General features: G+C 48.2%; 1 long non-coding RNA gene across 1 annotated transcript; it reads left to right on the top strand.

Annotated features, from left to right (window-relative positions):
- Positions 1-9: 9 nt before the first annotated feature.
- LOC104848190 lies at positions 10-12,809 on the top strand. The gene is made up of 5 exons (XR_004516770.1): positions 10-224; positions 1,339-1,396; positions 7,897-7,997; positions 9,227-9,396; positions 12,112-12,809. It is a non-coding gene; the product is annotated as an uncharacterized LOC104848190 (long non-coding RNA).
- Positions 12,810-17,186: the final 4,377 nt, after the last annotated feature.

Genomic DNA, 17,186 nt, shown 5'->3' with positions numbered 1-17,186 from the left:
GGAGACGTAGGCTGCTCGGTTCGAAGTGACTGCTGCGCCCACTCCCTCTGGCTGTGGGGCCGCCCCCTCCCCACTCCCGCCCCTTTCCCCCGGACTGCCGTTCCAGCAGCCAATCAGGAACTCCGGCGCTCGTCTGTTGGCTGTCACTCAGCTGTCAACCTTCAATCAACAGTCCAGTGGCCGCGGATGCCCACCTGTCAGCCTGTCAGTGGGCAAGCAGAGAGGTGCATTCCTTCGTTCCTACTTTTGTTGGTTCCTTCGTTCATTCAGCAAATATTCCATACTGCCAAACTTTATTGCGCCAAGGCTCGGTGCCAAGTCAAATACCCCATGCTTGCCTTCGAGTAACTAGGTATTAGATGCCAACTCTGTGTCAAGTCAGTCCTCGGGGTCACCTAGATGCTTAGATTCCAGAGGAAGAGACAAAAATAGTTCCAGCGGACCAATAAATGAAGATAGTGTTAGGTGCTCCTCAGTTTCATGAAGACGATAACACAAAATAATGGGAGAGTGACTAGGGGTGGGGACTGCTTTATAGATAGGATGGTCAAGGAGGACCTTCCTGAGGAGGGGACATTTGAACTGACCCTTGAATTTGAGAAGGAAGAAAGTTCTGGCGAGAGAGAGACAGAGAGAGAGAGAGAGAGAGAGAGAGGGAGGGAGGGAGGGAGAGAGAGAAAGGTGCTAACACTGCTGATCTGGAGGGCTGGACCCAGGCAAAGCAGTAAACATAATAGAGCTAGACCAACAGAGTGGCTCTTGGAGGAGGAAGAGATGAACTTTGAGGAATGTTATCTCAGAAGTGAGTGAGGCAGTCTGAAACTCAAAGGGAGGAAGAAAGAATGACATGAGATAAGCCCCGCAGATATGAAGGTTGGGGGTGAACTTGGTTCCAGGCATGGAATGGATGATTTGTGCTGTGGACTGTTGAAACTAAAAACGAGCATTGAGGGCTTAGCTAAACCTCCCTGCCGGTTACTGTGTGAATGAAAATGGTCAGATTTTAGAAATGTGCCTGGGCCGCAGACACAGTTGTCCTCCTGCAGGTCCCCCTCCCTTCCCTGAGAGCAGTGCTCACACACCTGAAACCAGTAAACCCAAGCTCTTAAGCAGCTTGCCCAATTTTAGGCCAGGATCTAGCTGTGCTGTAGTTTCCCAGAGCCTGCCCAGGCTTATGGGGAGCACCACACCCTCGCTCTATCTCCAAACGGATCATTTGGCCGTTGCCCATACAACTGTTGCTTGCCTGTTCCCCAAGGGGAACTCTGTAATAAGAAAGCCAAGTACACTTTCCTTCTGAAGCAAGCTCTCTTGTCTTCCTCCTTCTCCCACTGCCAGGTGCCAGGACCAGTCAGGTTCAACATATTTCCTCTAAAGCTCCGCCAGAGAGCCCTGGGTAAGGCCCAGCTGATAACATCAAGGTTTGACATAGGGCCCCAAGAAAATACTTGACCATCAGGGACCCTTCTCCCCATGTACGGAAAGATGCCAGCCCAGCCGGCAAAGATCTGCACAGCCATAAAAATCACTGAGTATCACAAAGAGACAAAAAGCAAAGGGCCTAAATTCTTGACATTAGTAGAGCTCTTAGAGTTTTTTTCAGGTGCGTTTACAGAAACTCAGCTGTGACCTTGAATGTGACACTTTGAGTCTCACAGGGGTATAAGTGAGGTTTTCGATCCCATGGGAAAGACCAGAGCCATGGGCAGGAGTGGCTTTGGGAGGTGCAGAAGCCTCTTCTCTGGAGAGCTAACAACAAAACAGACCAGACATGTCACTAATGAAACAAAAACGACATGCAGAGCCTCTGGCAATTCACCTGGGCTTTGGTTCCCAGTGAGTCAGAGGAGACAAAGCCAAGCAAGAAGTTGGTATTGGGTGAACAGAACAGGAACCGCTGAGAAAAGCAACACATCATTTTTTTCCAGTGAGAACTAGCTGGTGGAAGAAAGAAAAGGCCATTTGGTGACAGTATAGGACAGAAAAGGAGAAAAAAAGCTTTTCTCCCTCAGCCTAAACCAGAGTTTCCAAAAGCGTCTCTTGGGAAAACCTCTGAATGCAGACCCTGTGAGAAGCCAAACAGCCCTTGGCAGGGTCGGCAAGGTGTTCAGGCTACAGACACCCTATGTGGGTGACCCCAGGAGACCAAGTGTGGACCCAGAGACTGGTGACTTGAGCATCTGCTGCTAAGGTTGCCAGGACATAGAAGGCACCTTCAGGATCTTGGTGGATCTGCAGTCCCCCAGGAAGGCCAAGCTGGCATAAAGGTGCAGCCCAAGTGTTGGCTGGGAGCTGCCTCACCTATGGCACTTGGAGAGTGACTTTCAGTCTTGTGCCAACAGTACTCAGCTCCAAGCTGGAGCTGCCCCAGATGTATCGATGGCCCCTCTGGGCCACAGCCGAGGAGTCAGGTGTGTTTGGCAGGAGGTGGAGGGCATCGGCTCTCCCTAGGAGGAGTCCCTGGCTCTCCTCTTCCAGACCCCAAGTGAGAGAGCCACAGCTTGTGCAATGTTTGTTGAAAGAGGCCATGGAAGTGCCTCTAATTATCACCACGATAATTATAGGATTTCTCCTTTCACCAAGTGTGTTCAAAGGATACTGGGGGAGTCTCCCCGGGATGCATCATCTGCCTCAGGCACAGATTCCCAGGAGCACGCACTGCCAGGTTTGGTGGGCTGCTTCGAGGGTCAAAGACAAAGACTCAGGTCTGACCTGGGCCCTACCAGTCCCTCCAACTCACCTATCATCCCTTACCTCACCCTCTCCACCCCACACAGGTGTACTTTTTATGCAGGCAGTGACCTACCTGTAGCTTTCTGATGGGGTGTTCTTTTTTTACTTCCAGATCTCTGACCAACCACTGGAGCCTTTCTCATTGCCTTATAGTTTTGGCTTCAGGCATGGCACCACTGAGTGAAACCCCCGGCCCATGCTCTTTTTTACTTTTTCTTCCTCTCTCTCTCTTTCTCTCTCTCTCTCTGGTCTTCAAAATGAATAATTGCTATCCACATATCTTGATTCCTCTTACAGGAAGTCTCACCAAACCAAGCCTAGGCTGGTTCTCCTCCCCTGTGCTTCCACTGTCCCCTGAATTTACCCACCTCATAACACTTGGCACAATGAACTCTTGTGCCTTTCTGCTTGTCATTCTTTCCCTTAGACTGTGAATGCTTTGTGGGAAAGGACTGTGGCTCGTTGCCAATTACACCCCCGTGCCCGACATAGGACTTAACTCAGAATAGAAGCTCAGCGTTTGTGGAATGAATGCTTGAGTGAGGGAGTAGGCAAAACAGGATTCAGAACAACTGGTTCAGCATGGTGCTGTGTTCAGCATCTACTCCTGTCCCCCACAATTCCCTTCCTGACTGAAAAAGAGAATCGTTAAGAGCCAGCCATGATGGCTCATACCTGTAATCGCAGCACTCAGGAGGCTGAGGCAGGAGGATCATCACAAATTTGGGGCCAGCCTGGGCTATATAGCGAGTTCAAGTTCAGCCTGAAGTACACAGTGAAACCTTGCCTTGAAAAACCAAAACCAGACTCAAAAAGAACTCAGACAAGTGAGTGTGACAGCCCATGCTTGTAGTTTCAGCATTCTGGTAGGTAGAGGAGGCTTACAAGTTTAAACTCAACCAAGAAAGAAGGAGAGTGTGGGGGGAGAAGAAAGCCCTTAAGGGCAGTGAAATCTATATGTTAACCACATTATAGGGAGACAGAAGATTAAAAAGTAAGGTATATGGTAAGCTTTATTAAATATCAGGTCACTTGTATTCTTTCAACACAAATTTGTTTTATTGTTTACTCATTCATTCATTCATTTTTGTGGTACTGGGGACTGAACCCAGGACCTTCATACTGAGCTGCATCCCTACCCCCCCCTTTTTTTTTCTTTGTGACAGGATCTCACTAAATTGGCCAGGCTGGGATCATACTTTCAACTCTCCCTCCTTAGCTTCCCAGAATTCTGGGATTAGAGGTATGTGCCACGAAAGCCCAGCCTGAGCTTTTCGAAACGATAAATTTGTCTGAATAAATTTAAGAAATCAGTAAATATCTTTTCAAATATTTTATGCACCATTCTCTTTCTTTCTCTAAAATTCAAATTACATATGTAGATCTTTCAGTGTTGCATCACAGGTACATGGTGCTCTGTTTAACTTTTTTTTTTAACAGTACTGGGACTCAAACCTAGTACCTTGCCAGGCAGGCATGGCACCACTGAGTTAAATCCCTGGCCCATGCTCTTTTTCAACTTTGTTTATTTTCTTCCTCTCCCTCTCTCTCTCTCTCTCCCTCCCTCCCTCCCTCTCTCTCACTGGTCTTCAAAATGAATAATTACTATCAACATATCTTGAACTTCATTCACTTCTTTTGCGTCTTTGTTCTGCGATTAAACATATTGAGTAATTTTTCATTTCAATTACTATAGTTTCCAGCTCTACAATTCCATATTGTTCTTCTGCAGTTTCTCTTCTGGAGTTTCACGTCTCTTCCTTTGTTATGACTGCATTTTCCATGAAGACCTTTAAAATTATGAGTTGCTTTTAAGTCCTTGTTGCTAATTCCAACATCTGGGTCATTGCTTTTTGAGTGAATTTTGAGTATTATTCAGAATTTTCTGCTTCCTTGTTTGTCTAGTACGTATTGTGTGCTGAACATCATCAACAATACATTGTAGGGCTGGGGATTTAGCTCAGTGGTGCTGCCACCTGACTCACAAGCACAAGGTCTGCGATTCAATCCCCAGTACAAAAAGGGAAGCAAGAAAGCAAGAAAGAAAAGAACAGTACATTGCAGAGCGCTGGGAATGTAGCTCAGTGGCACCATGCCTGCCTGGCAAGAGCAAGTTTGAGACCAGCATGGCCAATTTAGTGAGATCCTGTTTCCAAAAAAAAAGGGTTGTGGATGTAGCTCAGTGTGAAAGCCATGAGTTCAATCCCTAGTACCAAAACAAACGAACAATCAAGAATAAATTGTGGAGATCTTAGATTCCGTCATGTCCCTCTTGAGATATTCATTTTTTTTCCTAGCAGGCAATTAACGTAGCAGAACTCAAATTCTAAAATTGGTTTCCTTTGTACAGGCAGCAGCTGAAATCTCCACTCATTCTTTTAGCTTCCAGCAGTTGCTTTTTCTGGAACCCTGGAGCCTCCTGCACGTAGATGCGATTAGGTAGACAGCCAAAGGTTTCGACGGAATTTATGTACAGATGTGAGGGCCTATTTGCTCTACAGCTCATTTCTTTCTGGAATTTTCCTCTTAATTTCTAGCCACTCTCTTGCATGGAAACTCTACTCTTTACACCCAATATGACTCTGACTAAGACTAAAATTTTCTATGTATCTCCACCTACCACACAAATTAAAGTGCATGTTTTGGAGCAAAACTACTCATTTTATGGCCAAGAACTGAAAGAGAAAAGAGGAAAGGGACTGGGGCTTTAAAATCTCCTTCAGGGTCACACACCCAGTGACCCAAAGACGTCCTGTCAAGTCACACCTTAAAACTCTACCACGTCCTGGTAGCGTCATGGGCTATGGACCAAGCCTTCAATGCATAGGCCTTTGGGATTTACTTATAATGCAAACTGCAAACCAAGCATGGTGGCTCATGCCTGTAATCCTAGCACTCTGGGAAGCTGAGGCAAGAGGATCCCAAATTCAAGCCCAGCCTAGCCAACATAACAAGTGAGTGAAACTCTGTCTCAGAATAAAAAATAAACTGGGTATGGTGGTACACAGCCATACTCCTAGCACTGAGGAAGCTGAGGCAGGAGGAGCGCCCTTGAGTTGGAGACCAGCCTGGGCTACATAGTGAGTTCAAGGCCAGCCTGAACTGTATAGTGAGATCCTATCTCAAAAAACCAAAAAATAAAGGGGCCAAGGATGTAGCTCAGCAGCACCTCTTTTGCCTGGCAAGCACAAGGTCCTGAGTTCGATCCCTGGTATCAAAAAAAACAAACCAACAAAAACCCCTATTTAATTAATAAAAGGGCTGGGGATATAACCCAGTGTGAAGGCCCTACATTCAACTCCTAGTACTGAAGAGAAAAAACAAATGAAAACTATAGCAACATCTTCCCCCAGCTTTTTTTTTAATCACAGTCTCTGATATTTCTCTTATTTAAATCAAGTGCCTAGTGTTAAGACTACACCTATGTCTTCTGAGTTATTTTATTTTTATTTCTCTGAGTTATTTTATGGCTACATTTTCTACTAAGACCTTGAAAATGTAAGAATTGCTTTAAAATCTTCATTGCTAACTCTAAGATCTGGGTCATCTAAGTTAACCTCTATCCTTGAGGCCGGTCCATCCTCTCCTGAGTCCATCCTCCTCTTCCTAAGAATACAAAATATTTTAAATTTAGCCAAGAGCCTGAAAAAAACAAAACAAAAAACTTCTTAGAAGCGGCCCCATGCCCCCAGCCTGGTTATACCCGTTTCTGCCTCCTAGCAGCTACCCTGGCAGTGAAGCCCCAAAGGGCAATTCCAATACCAGAATGGGACCTGGAAAGCACAAAACCAGATTTAAATAGTTGCTGTAACTGAGGCCCCAGTTAGTGTGTCAAGGGAACTCAGACCTGATCAAGGAGAGACAGAAAAAAACATTTTCCCCCCGAAATGGGGATTGAACCCAGGGCCTTTGCACTGAACTACCCAGCCCTTTAAAAAGAAAAAAAAAAATTTTTTTTTTTTAAATCTTGAGATAGGATCTCACTGAGGCCCAAAGTTGCCCAGGCTGCGCTCCAATTTGTAATCCTCTTGCCTCAGCCTCCTGAGTAGCTGGGATTCCAGGTGTGTGCCACCATGGTCAGCTGGAAGAAAACTCTTAACACCCTATTTTTAGATGACAGCTGAACAGGAGGTTGGGTTATAGTGGAGAGGACTCAGCTGCTATGCTCAGATTGGCCCTACAAGATAAAAATGTCTTCAGGACTCCTCCCCAGGGAAACCTTTCCTATGTGGCACACCCTAAGGGGACTAGTAGCTGGGGTCTTCTGTATCACATGTAAAGTCTGTAGGTTTCAGTAAGTAGTGAGGACCACAGAGGGGTTCCCAGCACCCTGACATGCTGTGGGGAAGGGAGGAGAAGGTGTTCTGTTTATTGGGGGCCCCCTGTGTACCAGGTGCTGCACACCCTTTATGTTACGTCACCTGCTACCACGGTGCCCTTTCTCATCGCTGGGTCCCCTTTTGCCTAACAGAACAGATACCCGCAAAATATTTCATCATGTAGCGAAATAACTACCATTTATCGAGTGCTAATTATGTACCAGGCACTCCCGAAAGTGCTCGTATCTCTTAACTCACATATTTCCTGGATGAAAAAAGTGATAAGAACCCCATGTGGCTAGGTCTTTTGTCCTATTTCCCATAAGAGGAAACTGAGACAAAAAGATAAAGAAGTGGTCGAAGGGCAGCCAGGTAATAAATGGAGAGTAGAGCTAGGCTTTGAGTCCAGGGAAAGGTGGCACCCCAGGAAGGGACAGGGAGGTCTGGGTTGGAGGTGGAGGTACAAAGAGAGTAATCGAGTGGTCACTGAAGGCGGTGCTTCCAGGGAGGGAAGAGGAAAGGCTGGTGAAGGTCTGTAGGGCCTCTGCCAGCTGGCTGTTTCTTAGAGCAAACTCTCAGATGCGGCCACAAGACCTTGGGCCACTCCCTTAAGAAACACTGACTTCATGTCCTCAAGGACCACACCCCTTCCTCACAGGAAGAAGCTGAAACGAACCTCAAAATTCGCCCTGGCCACTGCAGAGATTAAGGCTGGGAGGGGAGTGCAGGCTGCTGCCCTTGGTTTACAGAGTGTTTCTGGTCCGGTCCTGTCCCGGTGGCTTTGGGCTGGGGCAGCGCTGGGGTGGTAGGAGGCTCTGAAGCCATTGCCTGTGATGAATCACAGGTCATGCCCCGCCCTGGAGCCTGGCATCCCCGGGCAGGTAAACGCACATCTGAAACACCTTCGGTCCCCACCCATGCAGAGGACACCAACTCATTCCCAAGGTGAGACTTCCCTCCCGCTGCCCTGGACGGGGAAGCTCAGCATTGACCTGCCCTCCTGGCTAAGCTGTTCAGTCAACCGGACTTCTCAGTCGACCCAGGGGCACCAAAAGGCAAGGCCTGGGAGTGGTGGCAGATGGGACCCCTCTACCCTAGCTCATTGCGTGGGGATGCAAACGACCCAGGCTGCCCTGGCCACTAAGCCCCATCGCCCCCACCACTGTGGTATCACTGGGAAGCTGACTTGGTCTGATCACTTGCTTGTTGTTATCTCCCTTGCAGTCTGTGAAGCTCTTGTTGATTGCTTCTCCCTGTCCACCTGGAACAGAGCCTGGCACAGACCGGGTGCTGCATAGGAATGGAGGAGCCAGGACCATCAAGGGGCCACAGTGGCAGCCATGCCCACAATCCTCTAGTCTCAAGTCCCCAGCTGGGCCGGCAGGAAGTCTGTCAGCCTCATGAGTCCCTGTCACCAAGTACTCCAAGGATGCTCCGGGATCTGACAGGGTTGTGGCTCTATGTAAGGCTCTCTCCAGGGCCAGGGGCAGCTGTGGTTACAGCTGCCATTCACAGGTGGAAGTCCCTCTGCCTGCCACCTGCCTTCCTGTAAGATGCCTTTTGGGGGGAAGGGACAATATTGGGAATTGAACCTAGGGCCTTCCCACTGAACCACAGACTTGTGATGTTCCTGCTCCAGCCTCCCAGAGAGCCGCCCCTTCCTTGGCCAACCCGCTCTAGTGCCTGCCTTCCAGTTTGGTCAGGGAGGGAGGATCCTTTAGCAACGCTGCTTAGGCCTAGGTGAGCCCATTATTGCCTTTACACCACAGCCCTCTCCACCCCAGAGCAGTGAGGACCATGGGAAAACGAAGAAGGGCTGAGTCGTGGGGTTTCAGACACAGATGGTTTCCCAAGCCCTATTTCTTGCAGTCTCCAGGCCCAGCCCTCCTTCGGGCAGTTTCCGCCTGGTGCCTTCCTCCTGTGAGTTTCTCTCTGAGGCCCCTCTGCTCCTTGTATCTGGCTTCTGTCTGGTCCTGCCGAGCCTGTTGGGCTTGTTTGGACCTGTCTGAATCCCAGTTTCAGATACCTACACAGAGTGACAGTCCAGCTCCCAGAAGCCCCTGGGTACCACACCCGGGAAGCGCATGGCTGGGCACATCCACAAGGTGGCCACCCACTCACCTCCAGGATCACCTGGGTGCTTTTCTAATTTTTAATTTTTGTACTGTGTTTAGGCCCTCAAGATACCCCTCCTTCTAAAGCAGGCTGGTTAGGAGGGGGAAGATTGAAGACAGAAAAGAAGAGGCACAGCATGCGCAAGGGAAGATGTGGGGTTACGTCACAGGACTGCACAAAAGCCTGAGCCTATGAGACTTCACTTGCCAACAACAGGACCTAACACTAGGTAACTCAGAGAGGAGTTGGTTGGGAGGATATCTGGAGTTTTAGAGAACTGGTGAGATAAATAGGATCAGAAAATTAGCAGAATGATAGGCGTGGTGGTACACACTTATAATATATAGTATTAACATGATTAATATGACATAATATCATGATAGCTTTTGGGGTGGTTAAGGCAGGAGGGTCACAAGTTCCAGGCCAGACCGGGCGACTTAGCAAGATCTTGTCTCAAAATAAAAGATAATTAGCCATGTGTGTACAGGCACACGCCTGTAATCCCAGCACCTCGGAGGCTGAGGTAGGAGGATTGCTGTGAGTTGCAGGCCAGCCTGAGCTACACAGCGAGGCCCTGGGTCAAAAAACAAAACATAATCCAAAACAAAACCAAAATTAAAAAGGGCTGGGGATGTAGATCAGTGGTATAGCCAGTGGAATGTCATTCAGTCATAAAAAGAATGAAGGACTGTCATTTGCTGTAACTTGGATGGAACTGGAGAATATTGCATTAAATGCACGAAGTCATGCATAAACACAAGAGCCACATAGTCTAACTTAGATACGGAATCTGAAAGAGCTGACCTCAAAGAAACAGAGACTGCAGCAGAGGTTACTAGTGCCTAAGGAAAATGTGTGTGGCAAGGGGCTTGGAGAGAGGACAGTTAACAGGTACAAGGGTGACAGGGTGGGTAATTTCTAATGTTATAGCACAATGATCTTGGATAACAATGAATTGAATATTTCAAAACAGCTTGTAGAGGGGATTAGAACGCTCCTGAAACAGAGAAATGATAAACCTGAGGTGACGAAAGTATCAATTACTCTGATTTGAATTTTTTTTTTTGTACTAGGGATTGAACCCAGAGCCCTTGCACTGAGCTACACCACCAGCCCTTATTATTATTATTATTATTATTATTATTATTATTATTTTAAATTTTGAGATGGGATCTCACCAAGTCACTAAGTTGCGCAGGTTAAACCTGAACTTAGTGATCCTCTTGCCTCAACCTCCCAGAGTGCTGAGATTACAGTGTGCACCACCGTGCTGGACATTTTTTGTTTGTTTCTTTGTTTGATATAGGGTCTCAGTAAGTAGTCCAGGCTAGACTCAACCTGGCTATGCAACCCAGGCTAGCCTTGAACTTAAAATCCTCCTGCCTCAGCCTCCTGAGTGCTGAAGTTACAGGCGTGCCTGGCTAAAAGCTATTACCCTCTGCGTACTAAGTATATTCTAGGCTAAATACTCTACATCATCGTATCTTTCTTTTCCCTTTCTTTCTAACTTTTCTTTCTTCCCCTGACGTTCTGAGTATTGAACCCAGCGCTTTTGGCATGCTCGGTGAAGGCTGTACCAGTGTGCCACATTCCAGCCCCTCCAATTACTCTTATCTCATCATTACACACTGTCGCACCACACCCTATAAATATGTACAATTATTATCACTTAATAATCACTATCGGGGTTGCTATGTGCGAAGCCCTCAGCTGAATGATTGATGTGCTGTAATAGCTCCCCGAGTCCTCAGGAACCGTCATTGCAGACTTGGAAACATGTCACCTGCTAGGTCCTGGCAGAAACCTGATTTGAGCTTGGCAAAGAGGAGGCTGGAGAGAGCCCGGAGCTGAACAGGGGACAAGGTTACGTGGGCAGGGCTGCGGAGAGGTCATGAGGGAGGAATCCACTACCCCCACCACACACACACACCACTACAGGGCTGTGCTCCTCTAAGAGCTGTGGGGCCAGGTTGGGTAGGTTTACAGGGGACTCTGAAGCCAGGCAGAGCAGAAGGCGTGTGCATTCCCGTACCTCAGTGCATCAGGCTGTCCTCTGGCCCGCAGGTCTCAACAGTGCTTTGAGAAATGCTGAGAAGGCAGCTTGGAGCCTCACAGGTGTCCACCCCCGCTTCATGCAGAGGCCCAGAGAGGGCAAGCTATGGTGTAAGGACGCACAGCAGCAAGGGTTGAGCAGAGGCCTTGAAATCCGAGATTTCCTGAAGACCGGCACGGCCTGCCGGACTTTTCCAGGCCAGCACTGGCTCACACAGGGTGCCTCTGCTCTTCTGCCAGTGACACAATGAGGGAAGCGGGGACTCACTCAGGACCACTGCCTGACTCCTCTGTGCCCTAAGTGACCCACGTCCAGTGAAGATCCCGAATTCAGTCACTGTCTTCCTCCTCCTGTTCCCCTCCTCCTTTTGTGGTTGAGATATCACAGGTAGACTGTGCATCTCACCCTCTCGAAGTGGACAATTCAGACTGGGCCCATGCCTGTAATCTCAGCATTCTGGGAGGATGAGGCAAGGAGATTGCCAAGTTCTAACCCAACCCAGGCATCTGGGCGACATCTACTCTCATTTCTGTCTCTATGGAGATAGTGATTGGCTTCTTTCACTTCACACAATGTTTTCAAGGTTCATTCATATCATGGCACAATCAGTACTTTATCCGCGCCCCCCCCCCACTAGGACTGAACCTGGGGCTTTGTGCTGGCTGGACAAGCACTCTGCCACTAAACTACACTGTCGGCATTCGTTGCTTTTGCTTTCGAGATAGGTTCTCACTATGTAGTTCAGCTTAGTCTTGAACTCACAGTGATCCGCCTGCCTCAGTTTCCCAAGTGCTGGATTTCAGGGGCGTACTGCCACGCCTGGCTTTGAAACTGCATTTTGATGGCTGGTGGAAGATGCTATTGGTGCCCTGACCAGCTCCCTTTCTCCAGCAGGTGCTTCTGTTCCCCAGCTGCTCTGAGTGTTGACCGCTGCCTTCCCCAGACAACCGCCCTCATCCAAGGGATGCTGCCTCACCTGGGAGGTTACGAGACCCCTTGCGCCCTACCCACCCCGCAGGCTGATGTGATGGCTGATACAGAGACACAAAAAGTTGGCCTCCATTTGTGAGCTATCACTATGGTGTGATTTAGATTCTAGAGCGTGCATACACACAAGCACACACGAGAGCCATTTTACTGTGGCGAAATCCTCGGCCCCTCCCCTCCCCTGTTGGGCACCCTTCCCTCGACTCCGCCCAGAGACTCCTGTGTACCCCGCTCAGGGACTCAGCCTAAGATAATAACATTTTACCTGAGCTTGAAAAACTATCCTCAATATCTAGCATTTCTCCCTCTTACACTTGAGGATGGAAATAGCGGTGGGGAAGACTAAACTCTCCCCGGTGCTCCTCTTCCACTGTCCCTGTGGCTCAGCTCCCTGAGAGTACTTTCCAGGCCACAGTGCACACCCTTTTGTGCCGCTTCACACTTCTCCTGTCCTTGAGGCCATTTTTAGTTACTATAACAAAATACCCAAAGCCAGATCCTTTATAAAGCCAAGAGGTGTGTGGCCCACAAAAACTTGCTTTCTTCTAAAATGGAATGCTATACGCCCATTAAAAATGAACAGTATAAAAGCTACCTGCAGTGATGCACGTCTAGGCTGCATAGTGAGTTCTAGGTCAGTCTCAGCTACATAGTGAGACCCGGTCTCAAAAACAAACAAGCAAACAAACAAACAAAATATATATACAGTACATAGCCAGGAATGATGATGCATGCATGCCTGCAATCCCAGCTCTTGGGAGACTGAGGCAGGAGGATTGTAAGCCTGAGTCCTAGCCTGAGTGGGGAATAGTTATCTCCACAGTAGAATCCGGAAAGCCAAGAAGTTGAGATGGGAGGGAAACATTTTATGCTCTACTTTGTTGTTGTTGTTGTTATTGTTGGCAGGAAGGGGTGTTCCATCACTGAGCTGTCTCCCCAGCCACTTTTACTTTTATTTTGAGTCAGGGTCTCACTTAGTTCTCCGGGATTGCCTCACACTTGTAATCCTCCTGCCTCAGCCTCCCGAGCACAGGCATGCACTACCGCACTGGGCTACTCTATGCTTTCTTATCTTTTGAATTCTGTACTATGTTCACAGTTCATCCAGGCAAGGAATACATAATCTTTAATGATTTTTTTTGTGATACCGGAGAAATATATTTTTGAATGCATGAACGAACCAACAGTCAAAAGGCAAGTTCTCTGCCAATTAAACTTTGCAGATTGGATTTGAGCAAAGCAGGGCAGAGCAAACATGATTTGCAATGCGGGCAGCTTCTCAAACCAGAACACGTTCTGAGGACGACGACAGCTAACAGTGCGATCCTGCAGCATTTAGAGAGAAACAGGAGCGAGGCCTAGAGTCCGGCCTCTCTGGCTGCAGCTCCATCAGCCAGGCCACTTGTTATAGCTTGGTCAGTTGGTGCCACCGACCTGTGCAACTGTCCGGAGCTCAGTCATTAGGCTTAAGCGCTGTCCTGGTTTGGTCTGACGGGACCGGCTCTGGTCCGCAGACCAAACCCAAGTCCTCCCACAAGTTTTATTTTATTTTACTTTGTGTGATACTGGGAATGGAACCCGGGCTTCACACACTGCGGTGCTGGACAAACGCTCTGTGGCTGAGCTCCAATCCCAGTCTCTCTCTTTTCATTTTGAGCCAAGATCCCCCTAAATTCCCCAGATTGGGCTTGAATTTGCAATCTTTTCTCATCAGCCTTCCACGGAGCTGGGGTTACTGGCGTGCACCACCAAGCCTGGACTATACATTTCCCCCTTTTCATTTTCTTCATGAATTTCACTTAACAGACTAGCTGGGTCCTGAAAAAGCAGCCCCATTCATGCATCTGTACAAGAACCGCTGGCTGGGGTCTTGCTTAGCCAGCAAGTTCCTTCCTTGCTTGAGTGTGTGGATGTGACGTGACGCCCATAGCTTTCTACCCCACTCTCTGATGCCCTGTCCTTGAGACCGGCGAGATCAGAGAAACCCGAGGCATCTCCCAGTCATCAGCCAACCTCTCACAAACCAGCACAGGGCAGTAGAAAGACTGCGAGACTTAATTGATTAAACGTATTTCCAAAGCCTTAGAAAAAAACAGTGAACAAAACCCCACGCAGCTGAATGCCGTGGCCCACGCCTGTGATCCCAGCCCTCGGGGAGGCCGAGGCAGGAGGATCACAAGTTGGAGTGTAGCTCGCGCAGCTTAGTGACTTGAGACCCTGTCTCAAAATTAAAAAATTAAAAAATAAAAGGGATGGAGATGTAACACTAAGTGCAAGGGTCCCGTGTTCAATCTCTAGGACCACAAACAAAAACAAAAACAAAATCAACATACCATGACCCAGGAATTTCATTGCTAGGAGTTTTTCTAAAGAAACAATGAAGGATTATGCATAAAGCTTTAATTACACAGATATTCACTGAAGAATTCACTGAAGGGATTTAGCTCAGGGGTCCCTCTGCCTGCCTCGAAAGCGCAAGGTCCTGAGTTTGATCCCCGGCGCTAGAGAATGGACTTTGACAAGCCAGTCAGCGCTCGTGTGAGGCACTGTGCACGTTCCTTATGCAGTTTTATGCTTATTTATTTTTGCAGTGCTGGGGATGGAGCCCAGGGTCTCCCATATGTTAGGTCAGCTCCCTACTCTGGAACTACCCCCATAGCCTGTTCTGTGCCATTTTTCTTTTCTTTTGGTACCGGGAATCAAACTCGGGTCCTTGAGCTTGCGAGGCAGGCAGCAGAACCACTGAGCTAAATCCCTGGCCCTCCGTTCAATTTTTAAAAAGTTGTTTAAAGAAAAAAGGAAAGGACAGGGATGTCTAGTGCAGGCAGAGCTGGGTTCAAATCCCAGCCACATAGCAGGAATCTCCCTGGTGAGGGATTTTACTTGCTGCAGTCAGTTACCCATGCCTCACCCAGGTCTGAAACGATTAAATGGAAAATTCCAGAAATAAATAATTCATAAGTTTGCCATCATTTTTCTCATGGTATATTAATATGTGTTCTATTTTATTAGTTATTGCTGTTACCACTTACATACATGCACACACCTCTAAAAAAGCACAGTACATAGAAAGTTGGGCACTGTGTGGTTTCAGGGTCTTGAACTGTGTCCCCAGCAGGTAGAGAAGACTACTGTCCTTAGGAGCGGTGTGAACTCTATCTACTCATTGACCTCTCTGAGCCTTTGTCTCTTTGTTATGGGAAATGCGGATACTATCACATCCCTTGTGTTAATTAGGACTGACTCACTACTGCAAGGCCAAAAGTCCTGCAGCTGGGACTGGAGATTCAGCTCAGTGGTTCCACCGCCTGCCTCACAATCACAATCGCAATTGCAAGGGCCCATTTTTGATCCCTGGTACCAAGAAAAAGTTCTCTGGCTTTAACATAACAAGGGTGCGTTTCATTCTCACAGAGTCAGATGCAGGAGCCCCTGGTCCCTTCTTGTTACTGATGGCTTTAGGGACCAGGTTTTTTTCCATCAGAAGGTGCCCATCCTAAACTCCTTTGTCCCTTCCACGTGGATATAGGGAATGTGAAGGCTCGGCCCAGATGTGGACGTCTTCTGGCCTGGCTGGTGGAGGGGCACCGCCCTCTGTCCATCAGCTGCATGAGGCACGTGACCCTCTGTGGACACCAGGGGCTGGGAAATGGAGCCTCGCCAGTGCCCCAGAGGAGGAAGTGAGCCTGGAGAGCCTTGGACTTTGTCCCTGCACACACCCCGGGGTCTCCTTAGAGAGAAGGAATGAAATAAGGTTAATGAAATGGGCACGGTGGCACAGGCCTATAATTCCAGCTACTGAGGAGGCTGAGGCAGGAGGATTGCAAGTTCAAGTTCAGCCTGGGCAACTTAGCAAGACCCCATCTCAAAACAAATAAAAAACAAAAGCCAAAAAAAAGTGAGGGAGGGGGTAGCTCTGTTGTTCAGCACTTGCTCAGAAGGTGGGAAGTCCTGGGTTCAAGCCTCTGTACAGAAGAAGGAAAAAAAATAGAGGAGAAAGGAAAGGTACATAATGTACGTAATGCTCAAATGTGTCAGCTGCTTGTGGTTGAGACTACCCTAACTCTTCGAAATCCGCACCCTCCCAAGTTTTATAAGCCAAACTGTTTACACTTGGTGGAGGGAGAGGGTGGGGTCCATTTAAAACAGCCCTGGAGAAAAGATCACTCATTCTACCATTAGGTCCTCATCTCACCCAAAGAACCCTCCAAGTTGGGGATGGTAGCACACATCTGTCATGCCAGCACTTGGGAGGCTGAGGCAGGAGGATCACTATGAGTTGGAGGCCGCCTTGGCTGCACAGTGAGTTTAAGGCCAGCCTCAAAACAAACAAACAAAAAAGCCAGCGAGCATCACCAAGGAACCTTCCAAAAAGATGCACTATAATCTGACCATGTTGGTCTGCACAGAGCCTTCAGTGGCTCCGCATTGCCTTAAGGGCCAAGTCTAACTGTCTCACTCCTGCAGGATCTGCCCCAGCGCTGCCTGCCCTGTGGCCTCCCGCATGATGTCCACACTGCAGCTTGGAGAATGTACCTTGCTCCCGTTTGCCCTGGGCTTTTCCTCTCAGCTCTCTGCGGCACAGCCTTGGCGCTCACCCAGGCCTTCCTCAGGGAAGTCTCCTGACCCTCTCATTCAGCTCCCTCTGCCGCCTCTCCCTGGTGACATCCTGCTTTGAGGATTTAATTTCTGTCTGTCCCATCACATTATAAACTTGGGAGGGGAGGGAGAAGCATTTATTTTGTTGACCACTGTCTGTACCCAGTGCTTTATTTTCCTCATCTGTAAAATTGCTGTTGTTGTCGAGTCGTATTCTATAGTGCAGATATCCCAAGTTGTGTTTACCCATTCACTAGCTGACGGTCATTTAGGTTGTTTCTGATATTTAGCTACAACAAAAGTGCTGCAAACATTTGTGTACAACTACTGTGTACAGGTGGGCTTTTGTTTCCCTAAGCTTTTTTTTTTTTTTTTTTTTT

Source organism: Fukomys damarensis, unplaced genomic scaffold (genome assembly GCF_012274545.1).
Source record: "Fukomys damarensis isolate Sample0158 unplaced genomic scaffold, DMR_v1.0_HiC HiC_scaffold_12, whole genome shotgun sequence".
Lineage (NCBI taxonomy): Eukaryota > Metazoa > Chordata > Mammalia > Rodentia > Bathyergidae > Fukomys > Fukomys damarensis.
Note: the sequence above shows the minus strand (reverse complement) of the source record. Positions and strands in the feature narration are given on the sequence as shown.